This window comes from Trachemys scripta, chromosome 6 (genome assembly GCF_013100865.1).
Source record: "Trachemys scripta elegans isolate TJP31775 chromosome 6, CAS_Tse_1.0, whole genome shotgun sequence".
Classification (NCBI taxonomy): Eukaryota; Metazoa; Chordata; order Testudines; family Emydidae; genus Trachemys; species Trachemys scripta.
Genome location: NC_048303.1, coordinates 121117285 through 121129756, shown reverse-complemented (window position 1 = coordinate 121129756; position 12472 = coordinate 121117285).

Sequence of the window (12472 nt, the reverse complement as noted above, 5' to 3'; positions counted from 1 at the left end):
CCGGTGACTTGTTAATGTTAAGTTTATCAATTAATTCCAAGATTTCCTCTAGTGACACTTCAGTCTGTGACAGTTCCTCAGATTTGTCACCTACAAAAGCCGGCTCAGGTTTGGGAATTTCCCTAACATCCTCAGCCGTGAAGACTGAAGCAAAGAATCCATTTAGTTTCTCCACAGTGACTTTATCATCTTTAAGCGCTCCTTTTGTATCTCGATCATCCAGGGGCCCCAGTGGTTGTTTTGCAGGCTTTCTGCTTCTGATGTACTTAAAAAACATTTTGTTATTACCTTTGGAGTTTTTGGCTAGCCGTTCTTCAAACTCCTCTTTGGCTTTTCTTATTACATTTTTACATTTAATTTGGCAGTGTTTATGCTCTTTTCTATTTGGATTTGACTTCCACTTCCCTTCTGAGATGACTGTGACATCAGCTCCTGAGTCGATTTTTAAAGTCCATATTCGTGACAGGAACATTCAGTTTCACTCTCCAGGCAGATTTTGTGTCATCACAAATGATAGATCCCAGAAACAGTAGCTCTTGATTGTCTGTAATATGAGTTGACTGCTTTGGCACGGCAAACAGCTGCAAAATGTCCAGATTTCATGCATGTATTACACCACGTGCCTCTGGCTGGACATGTGTCATATCTTGGGATGTGACCTTTTTCCACACCTGAAGCATGGAGGCTGGAATTTGTCTCTCGGAGCCTGGGAGTTCTCTCTTCTCACCTCGAGGGTTTTATGATATTGATTTTTAACATTGTTTATAGCTTGGAAGCTAGTTTCAGGTTTTTCGACTTGTCCCTGCCTTTTGTTCTGTTTGATTAATGCTGATGGCTTTGCTGTCTGCATTACAGTGGCTGGGATTAAATCTCTCTTCAGTGGTAGCTGCTGTTAATCCAATAACTGGCCTGGCTCTGATATTTTTCTGTTTTGCATCCCAAAAGCAGTTTTCAGCCGATGTCTGCAGAGCTCTTATCAAACATTCAACATTTCCCCCTGGTTCTTGAGTTCTCTGGTTCCAGGGCTCCTCTTATACATGAGCACCCCCACCGCAGCTCTGTGGGCTCCTGTCCTCTCCATGGTCCCCCTCCTGTATGAAACACAGGCCTGGGTAATTGGTTTAAGCTTGCACTTGGGCAGCCATTCATTCTGCACCCAGAAGGCCAGCAGCACACTGAGAAATCATTGGCTTGGTGCCGTGCCGTGCAGCAGTATCTGCTTTTTCTCCTGGGCCTGATGTCCCTTTGCCAGACCTTTCGGTGGGATATGGGTGACTGTAGCCCCATCCCCTTCCCTTCTTATGGCCAGAGCATTGTTTTTGTTGGGCTGGGGTACTGTGGATGGCCTCTCTCTGGTCCCAGTCACGTCGGGCCTGGCATGGAGATAGCACATAGCAATTTCCATACAACCTTTCACCAGCATCATACAAACACAGCTCAAGGACCACATCCATTGCCTTTAAACTCACGGACGAGCAGAGCTGAACATTTGTCCCCTCTAGTATCAGCCCAGGGATTAACCCTCCATGTCTATTTTTATTGCAATAACCGTGTGTTGCTTATCAGGCTCCTGTTTGCTCAGAAACAGCTCCCCGGTTTTATCTGCAGTAAGTCGCTCATGATTTATTTTCGCCATTGAGTGTAATACAGCTACAGTCCCCCTGGGCTGACATGTCTGCTGGGCCCTGCTCAGCCTGGAGATGGGGTGTATCAACCCTACACCGCTAAGAGATTAACAAACAGACCAGCTGTCCCCGACCTGCGCCCGGTCAACTGACCAGCAACACTTGGGCTGAAAGGCTGGAGCTGGGGGAGGGAGGAAGGAGGCTCCGCCGTGGGCTGGCGAAGAATGGAACCGCAGGGCCCCTGGGGTGACATTGCAAAGAGCGAAGCAGGCAAGTCCTGCTGCAAGAGTGGGCGGGCGGGGAGGAGGACTGGACTTCCCAGGGCCTCTGGAAGATTACGGCATAGACGTTAAAGGCTAGCCAGCAGGCCAGCAAGCTCGCAGTGTACCTTCAGTGGGGCTGGGACAACGCCCATGCACAAGCCCGACCCCACGCGGAACAGGATGGGATTACACCACTGCTCCCATTAACTGTCACCTTCCAGGGTCATTTTAACCCACGTGGCCTCCTGGCAACATGACCAGTTACTCAGAGGGTTCACCCCTCAAAATCCTCATCAAGCTACTTCAAGGTGACCAGACAGCAAATGTGAAAAATCGGGACAGAGGGTGGGGGGTAATAGGAGCCTATATAAGAAAAAGACCCAAAAATCGGGACTGTCCCTATAAAATCGGGACATCTGCTCACCCTACTTCAAGGGGAGGCTTGGGCAGAGACGGGGAACGCTGCGGGCACAGCATCCGTGACTGTGAAGGGAAGTGGACACCGTGTGTCTTGAGTGGCCCTTTCTGGAGTGGGGAGGATGGGCTGTAAAGCAGCATTTGTTCTCCACCCGTGGGTACGACCCAAAAGTGGGTCCCAAGAGTGTCGGAAAGTCCATGAACAAACTTTAAACCTAGAGCATATTTTGCATTCAATTCTTTTTAAATAGCTGCCGCTTGTGCTTCACCACAAGCTCGCAGGGGGTTGGACTAGATGACTTCCTGAGGTCCCTTCCAACCCTAATATTCTGTGATATGTGTGTCACCCCCAAAGTTCCTGGGGCTCTGTGTGTAAAGGTAGCTCAGGGAGGGGCACTGTCCCTGGTACGAAGGGGGAGCCAAGGGCAGACTCAGAGCCTGTTCGGTAGGGTGACCAGATGTCCCGATTTTATAGGGACAGTCCCAATAGTCAGGGCTTTTTCTTTTATAGGCTCCTATTACCCCCACACACCCCTCTGTCCTGATTTTTCGCACTTGCTATCTGGTCACCCTACTGCTTGGCAACCCAGAGGGCGAGAGCAGAGACGCTCTGCAGAAGAGCAGGGACCACTGGTGGCAGGGCCGGTGCAAGAAAGTTTCATGCCCTAGGCAAAACTTCCACCTTGTGCCCCCTCCCCCCCCTGCGGCAGCTCCCTGCCCCCCTCCCCCCCCGCGGCAGCTGCCCCCCTCTGCCCTGAGGTGCGCCCCCCCGTGGCAGCTCCCCCCCCCGCCCCAGGGAGCCGTGTGGCAGCTCCCCACCCCAGCTCACCTCTGCTCCGCCTCCTCCCCGAGCACGCCACCCCCGCTCTAATTCTCCTTCCCTCCCAGACTTGCGGCGCCAAACAGCTGATGGGCGCCGCAAGCCTGGGAGGTGGGAGAAGTGGAGCAGCCACGGCGCTGGGAGACGGAGTCTGAACCACACGTGTCAGCGCGCCGCCGGCAGCCCAGCCCAGGAACGCTGTAAAAAAAAAAATTGGGGGCACCGCTTTTTGGCGCCCCTAAATCTTGGTGCCCTAGGCAACCGCCTAGTTTGCCTTAATGGTAGCACCGGCCCTGACGGGTGGTCTGGGGAAGGATGGCAGGCATGCTGCTCGGAGGACGGGGCAAAGTCAAATGATTGACAAGAGAAATGGCGGGAAGAGCTGGCCTGACCAGTAGGGAGTGCAATGCCCAGCCCTGGGGGGGAGAAGCCATGTGGGGGTAGTCTGGAGCCAGCCGCAGAAAGGGCAGGGCTAGTTGTGTAGGGGCCCAGAAGAACCCAGGCTTGTCCAGCCAAACTCGTAAGGAGATTGGCACTAGAGGAGGTGCCCGGGGGGATAGGGGGCATTACATGCTAACACGATGCCTACCAATAAAGCTATTGGAACATGCAGATGCCACTGATTAGCCAACTGAATGCAACGCGCAAAGGGTTATGGGAAAGACTGCTCTGGGGTGCGAGGGTCTTACGTCCCAACCTCCCCCCACACACACACCTCCCCAAAGCTGACTGCCTCAGGAAGGGACGTGGTGGGAAGTATTGGGTCGCCCGCCTATTTCTGCCGTGTGCATGGCGCCCCCTGCTGGCACCCAGCTGCCTCACAAGCAGGCTGTGGCCGCAGCGTGGCTTGGAGGGCATGTGGTGGCTTGGGGCTGGGAGGCAGGTTGAGAGAGTAGGAGATGCAGATCTGCAGGCGAGGAAAGCAAGCACAGCCCGGCAGAAGGGAGCTGCCTGGGTATCCCACTCAACCCCAGCACCGTTCCTGGGGGCCTCTGGGCAACTTTCAGCATCTTGGGTTCAGTGCCCTGCCCTGGGCTGCAGCATCCCGGAGAGGAAGGGGGCCCTGAGCAGCCCCTTCCCGACGCAGGGCAGCTGGTTAGCACTGCAAGGGCAGAAAGGGGGATTATTCCTGCCTCCCCAAGCAATGGGGGATACCAGAGTCCCAGGCGTGAGTCCCAGAGGAGCGGTGGGAAGGGGCGAGTCCCCGTGGGGCACCTGGCACTCTGCAAGCAGCTGGGTCTCGCAGCCATCCACATGTTCCTGGGCAAACTTTGCCTGGCGCGCTGGGCGCTTGTTTTGAGTTCGGGACTGGCCATCAGTGTTTACAATGGGTCCTAGCCCCAAAAAGGTTGCGAACCACTGCTCTAGAGGAACTGTGTGTAGCCAGCCAGAAGAGATCAGCCTGTTGGCAGGAAAACCAGGAGTGTCCCCCCATGCCTGTAAAATGTTTGGTGGGGCAGCTGTGGTATATTGACGACAGTGCTGAAATTGCAACATACCACTCTAAGGGCGGGTGGGGGGAGGAGAAGGGTTCTGAGACCTGCTTGCAGGCTAGAGGGTTCAGTGTGTGATCTGAGTCGATCTGGGAAAAGCCAGTCTAGAGCAAGGTTGGGTGAGGGCTGCCTTAGGGAGCAGCCTGTTTTCTCTCTCTCTGGTTTTGAATTCTTGTGTGTTATTGTACTGAATTGTAAGAAGTAAAGTCACATTACTCTTGGTGGAAGGTCCCAGTGTATTTTAGCTTATCTCAGCTCTCTGTATGTATGCTGTGAACAAAACAGTAGTGAGGCATTGTTATCCCAATAAAGTGATCTATGAGCCAGTATTTTACTGGTCAATACATCTTCTCTCCTCTCTCTGGGAAGACAAGGAGGCAGGAGGGCTTTTCCAGACACACGCCTTTCACTTGGCAGCAATTAGATGTAGAAATTTCACAGCTAAAACCCATCCTTGTTTATGGCTAGTCAATATGTGAATCATTATCCTGCTTCCTGTCACATCACTAGGGGCTTGGTCCTGCGATGCAGAGTATGCTGAGCTGATCCAGCCAAGCACTTTGGTACAGGGTGAATTTTACTCATGTGAATAGCCCCAGTCAAAGGGTTTACTCATGGGCTTTAAGTTAAGAGCATTCTATATATGAGATGGCATAGTTTGGTGGCTAGGGCCCTGGCCTGGGTGTCAGAAGACCTCTGCCCTGATGTGTGATCTTGGACAGTTTCTTCACCTCCCTGTTTCATCTGCCACCATTTAGCTGCCTTGTCTCCAGGAAGTGTGAGCTGCTCAGGGTAGGGGCTGTCTCTCCCTATGTGTCTGTGCAGAGGCTAGGGCAGGGGTGCCCTGACCTCACCTGGGACCTCTGGGTGCTACTGTAATATATACATTAACAAAGACTCTGCTGGAGGTGGTTGGAGCAAGCCACTCCTTCTAGGACTGGGCCTTCGGTTTCACGTAACATCCCTGCCGTGCTGCGGGGGGGAATGGTGCAACTGGGTTTTCCCTCAGGTCAGCTACTCTCCAGTCCTTTCCTATTGGTTTGTACTTGGGAGGCACCTCATGGGAGGGTTGCTGGCTAGCCTGGTTTGTACATGGAATTCGGGCTGGCTGGGCCTTGGGCAGAACTACTGGTGCAGTTACTTTTGGTCTCCTTGCGAAACCCAGTGCTCATTTATATAAAATCCCTTGGTTTTTAAGCCAATCTCGTGATTTTGGAGGAGCTGATTTGGGATTTTGGAGTGCTAGAGGTTGTCACTACTGTAAACATGGTGACTTGAGACTTCCAGCAGCTCTGACCCCAGCAGCCTGTCAGCAGCACGCCAGCCACCCTCTGGCTTCCTCCAGCCTTGCTTCTCCCTTGCAGGGTGACCTCAACACACTCCCAGTCCCAGATTTTTCCCAACAAACAGATGTTCTGCACTGTCCAGCCCTCGCCTGGTCTGTGGCCCCTCTAAGGGGATCAATATACAACAGCCTGCTACCTTAAACGGAGTTGCCCAAACAATTCACAACACTGGATTAGTTTTAATTAAAGAATAAAACAAGTGTATTTACTTACAAAGAGATACCTGTTGAGTAGAAGTAATGAGGCATTAAAGTCCAAAATGGTTACAAGAACAATAAAGATAAACTGCTTTCTACATTTAACAAGCTAGACTGGGTTCACGGTAAAGTCCCTTACCACGTGTTTCCAGTAACATTGCTGACCAAACTCTCAAGCCAGGATCTGTTCCCAAAGTCTTTTTCTTCATCGGTGAAAAGAGAAAGATGGGTAGGGAGAGAGAACCTGGGGTGTTTTTGCCCCTCACTGTTATAGTCCAGTTCCCTTTTGAGATGCATTTTTCCTGAAGGTTACCCTGCAAAGCAAAGCTTATTCAAACAGTAAAGATGGCCACATGGTGTCCAGTCATGAAAGAGGTTGTATGCTGTTCCTTCTCACTGCTGTTTGCTGACATGCAGATTTTCCTTGGCCTCTATCTGCCCCCTCTCGCTATCTGAGGACTCCGTGTACAACGTATATGTAAATTGAGATACGCACACATTCCTTTATTTAAGACCTGCTTGACCAGTTCTGCCTAACTGGGCCTACGTGGGTTTGAACATGTGCCACCAGCATCATTTGGGGAATGTATAACTGCATATAATGTTGCTATAGATACCCCCACACCCATACCCGATATTATTGATCGGCAAGTTATTAGTTTTCAGATGAAAGATGCCCTATTGTTCCTCACAAGGCATATTTTGCACAAAGATTCTTACAACGGTGTGTAGGGTGTGAATACAGGGGCACATTCGGTCACAGCATTTTAGTCACCATCCCTGAAAAGGGCTCGGGGCGTCTCCTCTGCACCAACGGTAGAAAGGGCGAGGATTTATTATTTAACACTTCTATGGTGGTCGTGCCTAGAAGCTGGCTGAACCAAGGCTCCATTGTGCTAGGCTCTGTATAATCATACAGCAGGACGGCCCCTCTCGCAAAGAACTTAGAGCCTCCCAAGAAAGCACTGGTCCCTGAACAGCAACGTGAAACGTAGAGCCGCAGATTGAAAGTCTGGTGTTCTACCCACAGAGCTACCCAGGGTCCTAATGAAAGGGGGTGCACAGCGATGTTATGGGGAACCTGAAGGCTGCTCAACGCAGAGCCAATAGGGCCACAGCCCAGACCATCTCTGAACCACCCCATGAAGACGTAGCAGAGATCAGACATAGGCAAACACTGGCCCAGCCCAGAAGCCACGGGGCTGCCGGCAAGGTCTAAAACGGGCCTTGCAGGGAATTCAGAGCCCTCAATACCCCCATCCCTCAACAAAGGAACATCTGTAGCTGGTACCTGCTAACAGGAATGGGGCACCTCCTGGTGCTCCAGTGCTTGTATCCTGCTGCAGCACTCAGCATGGAGTCCCTGAGTCAGGGTCCCACTTCTCCCCATATCTTTTGGGGAAGCAGCTAGAGGGCAGTCCCTGCAGCCCACTGAAGGCAGGGCTGGAGTTCTGACTGGCTCTCACACGGGCCAAGTAACCCGGTGGGCGTCCTATGTCCTTCCCCACTGTGGACAGCCAGGAAAAGCCAGGCAAAATCTCACCAAGGACCAGATCTGAAGCCCCTTGAAATCAGCAAGACTTTCCATTGGCTTCAATGGGCTTTGGATCGGGCCCAGACAAATAAAAGCAAAGATGTGTATTTAAACCATCCCCGCCCATTGCAAACAGACGCCATCTATGTTTACAGGGATTGCCCATCTCTCCTTCTCTGTGTTAACAGGCTAAATAAATATTTGCACGAGGACAATAACCTTTGAATAGCAGCAGGCTTATGGCCATTAGAAGGAAATTTGCATTTCCGGGCATTGCATGAAAGGAAAAGCTATCTCCGAATCATTCATTATTTTTATTTCATAGAGTTAAATATAGACTGGTTTGTGCTATTGACTAGGGGAGCAGTAATCCATATCAGTAACAGCCCAATCATAGTCATTAACAGCAGCAGCTCAGAGTGGTAGTATGAGCTTGTGACTAGCTTGGGAGTCAGAGGACCAAGGTCTATTCCCAGTCGCTTGCTGCATGTGACGCTGAGCACGTCTGAAAGCTCTTTGATGCAGGGGCTCTTTCTACAGTGCATCTGATGGCCTGCAGATGCTAGTTTAACCCAATTAATTGCCTACAAGTCATTACTGTCTTATACAGATAAGATGAGACATCCATTTTTCTGCCAGTTGCCTCCCCTTCCGGCACCCTAGTTGCCTATCAGATGGAACACAACAGGTGCACAAGACCTGAAACTGGAGACTGTCTGGGGCAGGAATTGTCATCTTTGTTACTGCCAGTGGAGCACCTAGCCTAATAGGACACTGCTTCGTGAGTGGCACTCCCAGAATAGAAATACACAAGACTGATGATGCACACAACATTTAGCTTCGTGTGAGAAATGGAGTGCAGGAAAAAAAACAGTGCAGAAAAAAAATGCAGACAACTTACTATCACAAAAGCAGTAATAAAAATAAGCTTCATAAAGTGTGTAAAGATCAAGGCTGCAATCCAGCAATACCATTAAGCACATGTGTCAAGGTTCCCTCCCCACTCTAAACTCTAGGGTACAGACGTGGGGACCCGCATGAAAGACCCCCTAAGCTTATTTCTACCACCTTAGGTTAAAAACTCCCCAAGGCACAAATTCTCCCTTGTACCTTGGATTAGGTAATGCTGCCACCACCAAGTGATTAGACAAAACTCAGGGAAAGAACCACTTGGAGCTCCTACTCCCCCTTAATATCTCCCCAAGCCCTACACCCCCTTTCCTGGGGAGGCTTGAGAATAAACAAGATAAGCCCAGACCAACCTTGGGTTTTTTTAGACCACTTAAAAAAAAATCAGATTTAAAAACAAAAAAACAGAACTTTATTAGAAAGAAAAAAGCTAAAAGCAGCACCTCTGTCAAATTAGAATGGAAGATAATCTCACAGGGCAATCAGATTCAAAACACAGAGGACTTCCCTCTGGGCAAAACTTTAAAGTTACAAAAAGAAAACCAGGAATACACCTCCCTCTCAGCACAGAGAAAATCACAAGACAAAATAAAAGTCAGCTAACGCATTCCCTTTCTAGTACTTACTAATCCTAATGGAGTTGGATTGCTTGTTTTCTTGATCTGTCACCAGCAAGCACACAGAACAGACAGACAAAGAACAGACAAAACAAAGCCTCCCCCCGCACACCAGATTTGAAAGTATCTTGTCCCCTTATTGGTCCTTTTGGTCAGGTGCCAGCTAGGTTACCTGAGCTTCTTAACCCTTTACAGGGAAAAGGATTTTGTGCCTCTGGCCAGGAGGGATTTTATAGAACTGTATACAGGAAGGTTGTTACCCTTCCCTTTATATTTATGACAACATGCATAATTTCAAGCATATGACTAGATGCATAATTTCAAGCATGTGATGAGTTGCATTGATTTCAAGGAGAACACTTGAATGCATAAGCATGTGCTGAATTTTAAGCGCTTTGCCGGATCTGGGCCTAAATGCAAATGTTCAATTCTTTAAAGATAAACCAATTCTCATTCCTACATCAAAAAGCCATTTTTACTGTCACTCTCTGCAGAGAAATAATAGTAGCAGTCATGGAGGCAGCCTGATATGCCTACCCTGATCCATTGCTAGATTTCTTCCCTATTTTGAGCCTCTTTGGGGAGCATATGTTTTGTGTCCTTTCCATTTCCTTCTCAGATACTTTTAAGGGTGCATTTATTACCCTTTCCTGAGCGTAGGATGATGTTTTTGACATATAATTAGAGCCCTGAACCCTTTGCCTAGCTCTAAGTGGCATGCATTTAGAATAACTAGCTACAGACTAAATTAGCTTGGGAGTCAATATGAAATTAAAGCCACTTTCTCAGTAAAAAATGGGAGTGAATTTTGGACTCCTGAAACGTGCCAGCGTGAGGATTATCACCCTCTTAGCTACCTGTGGAACAAATGCACCCGCTGTGATGGAGGTGGGTTCCCTGATATGGAAATCTGGCCTTTAGGAACAGAACTGTGTCCAATAACTCATTTTCCATGGGCCAGTGATTTTCACTATGGACCCAGACCCAATCAGTGACCTAGAGGTGAAAGAAAGCTCTATTGTCTGTTCAATCCTGAATCCCCCGAGTTCTGAAAATGAACCTGTTCTAAGAGATCTGGAAATCCAGGCTGGATTTTGGCTAAAACAGTGCGATGACTCATTCTGTTGCTATTGAATCTTTTCCAAGTGACTAATACCAGTTTAGACTAGGAAAATCAAACCGCATTTGCATGAGATTCTTGAGAAGAAATGACCCAAGCCTAGGTGAGCCCTAAATGACTGCTGCCTTGAAGTCTATGAAAGCTACCTGCAGGGCAGGACTGGCACTGATGGCTACAATGTGCGGGTGAGGAACTCCTTAGCAATCAAAGCCATTTAGAGCCAGTGCTAAATAGGAATGTGACTGCAGAGACAATGCTATGGTCAGGGCCGTATAGACGGTCCAGTAGTGGTCCTTGCCCCTTTACTGACAGCCTGGGTAATCTTGGCACGTTCAAGCCATGCAGGAAGACTGCTACAGTCCTCCTCTGAGCAGAGATGAGCAACAGGGGCTCCGATTCTGGATGGCACTTAAGCACATTCTTAAAACCAAGCATGTGCTTAACGCCTACTGACACCTAATGAAGTGCTTTTCTCAGCTGGAGCCTGAGACGGTAAGCGTCTTGGGGCTGCCTGCAATGGTCTGTTTGCACCAAGGCTCCGGTCCTGACTGGAATCCCGATACTGCTAGCAAGAACTCAGCTGGCGGGAGCCCCTGTCCTCTAGTCCACACTGCACAACAGGGAGAGGAAGATGCTCCTCGGAGGAAGGAGATCCCTTGCTGCCCTCTATTTCTGGGAGAACAGCACTCTGAAAGCTAACAGACCTTGGGTCAGAGCTGAGCTCTGGTCTTCAAAACCCTGTGCAGCCTGAGGGAGCTGCACGCTCAGTCACTGCCATGGGAGATCCTATGCCATTGCGCAGGTAGAAACCATGGGCTGGGGGTGGGGAGGCGGGAATACTGTGGAAAAACGAGCCAGACTCCAGACCCTGCAGTTCCCTTTAGCCCTATTTACAATTCACTCGACTCCCGGCAAGGAATCTCCCCCCAGCCCCTGAGCAGAGCCCCCTGCAAGACACTATTAGATTGAAGCTGTTCCTCTTGTACAGATGTAGCAGCGTGAGGTAGGTGAAAGCTGCCAGGCAGGCAGCTAAAGGGAGCGGTCTCAGAACAATGCTGCCTTCTGTCCATTTTCAGCAAGCCACCCCCTTGTTTAATTCAATGAACAGGTTTTCAATAGCTTCCTGACAACCAGCACTGCTTGTTACACTAGAAACCAAACCCTGAGATTGGATTGGTCTGTGAGCTGTTCTTGTTGGTTTCTGGACTAGATTAGGTTTTGTAGGATTCCTTTCATACCTGAGATGTCTATCTCAGAGCCCTGAAGGGGAAAGGCGGTGCAGGTAAATTTGCACTTTTCAGTAGCTCCCACTGGACATTAGTACTTGCTTTATCGCCCAGGGGATGGGGATGGCGTTGCCAATCCAAGGCATTCAAAAATGAGTCGGGCTCCCAAAAATTACAACATTGGTTTAAAAAATTGTGAGATGTTCTAAAATGGCTTTTGGAGCTCTTCATTTGTCTCCTGCTATGAGAGCACAACATGTGCTTTTCATTTAAAAAAATCAAAGCCGAGAGTCTCACTTAATCACAGGATTCCATAAGAACAGCCCAGGACCGGCTCTAACTTTTTTGCCGCCCCAAGCAAAAAATAAAAAAATAAAACCGCCCCGCCGTAACAAACCCCACCACACCAGCGCTGCCCCGCTGAACCAAAAACAAAACAAACAAACAAAACCAGCACCGCACCGCCGAACCAAAAACACCCCCCCTGAGCGCCGCTCCGCCGAACCCAAAACAAACAAATTAAAAAAAAACAGCGCCGCTCCGCTGAATCAAAAACAACAAAAACCCCTGAGCGCCGCCCCACCGAACCAAAAAAAAAATACCCCCAAGCGCCGCCCTGCCGAAACAAAACAAATAAACAAAAAAAACACCGAGCGCCGCCCTGCCCCAAGATTGGCCGCTCCTTACAAGGTGCTGCCCCAAGCACGTGCTTGGTCGGCTGGTGCCTGCAACCGGCCCTGGAACAGCCACACTGGGTCAGATCAATGGTCCATCTAGCCCAGTTCCTGTCTTCCAACAGTGGCCAGTGCCAGGTGCTTCAGAGGGAATGAACAGAACAGGCAATTCTCAAATGATCAATCGCCTGTCGCCCATTCCCAGCTTCTGGGAGTCAGAGGTTTAGGGAC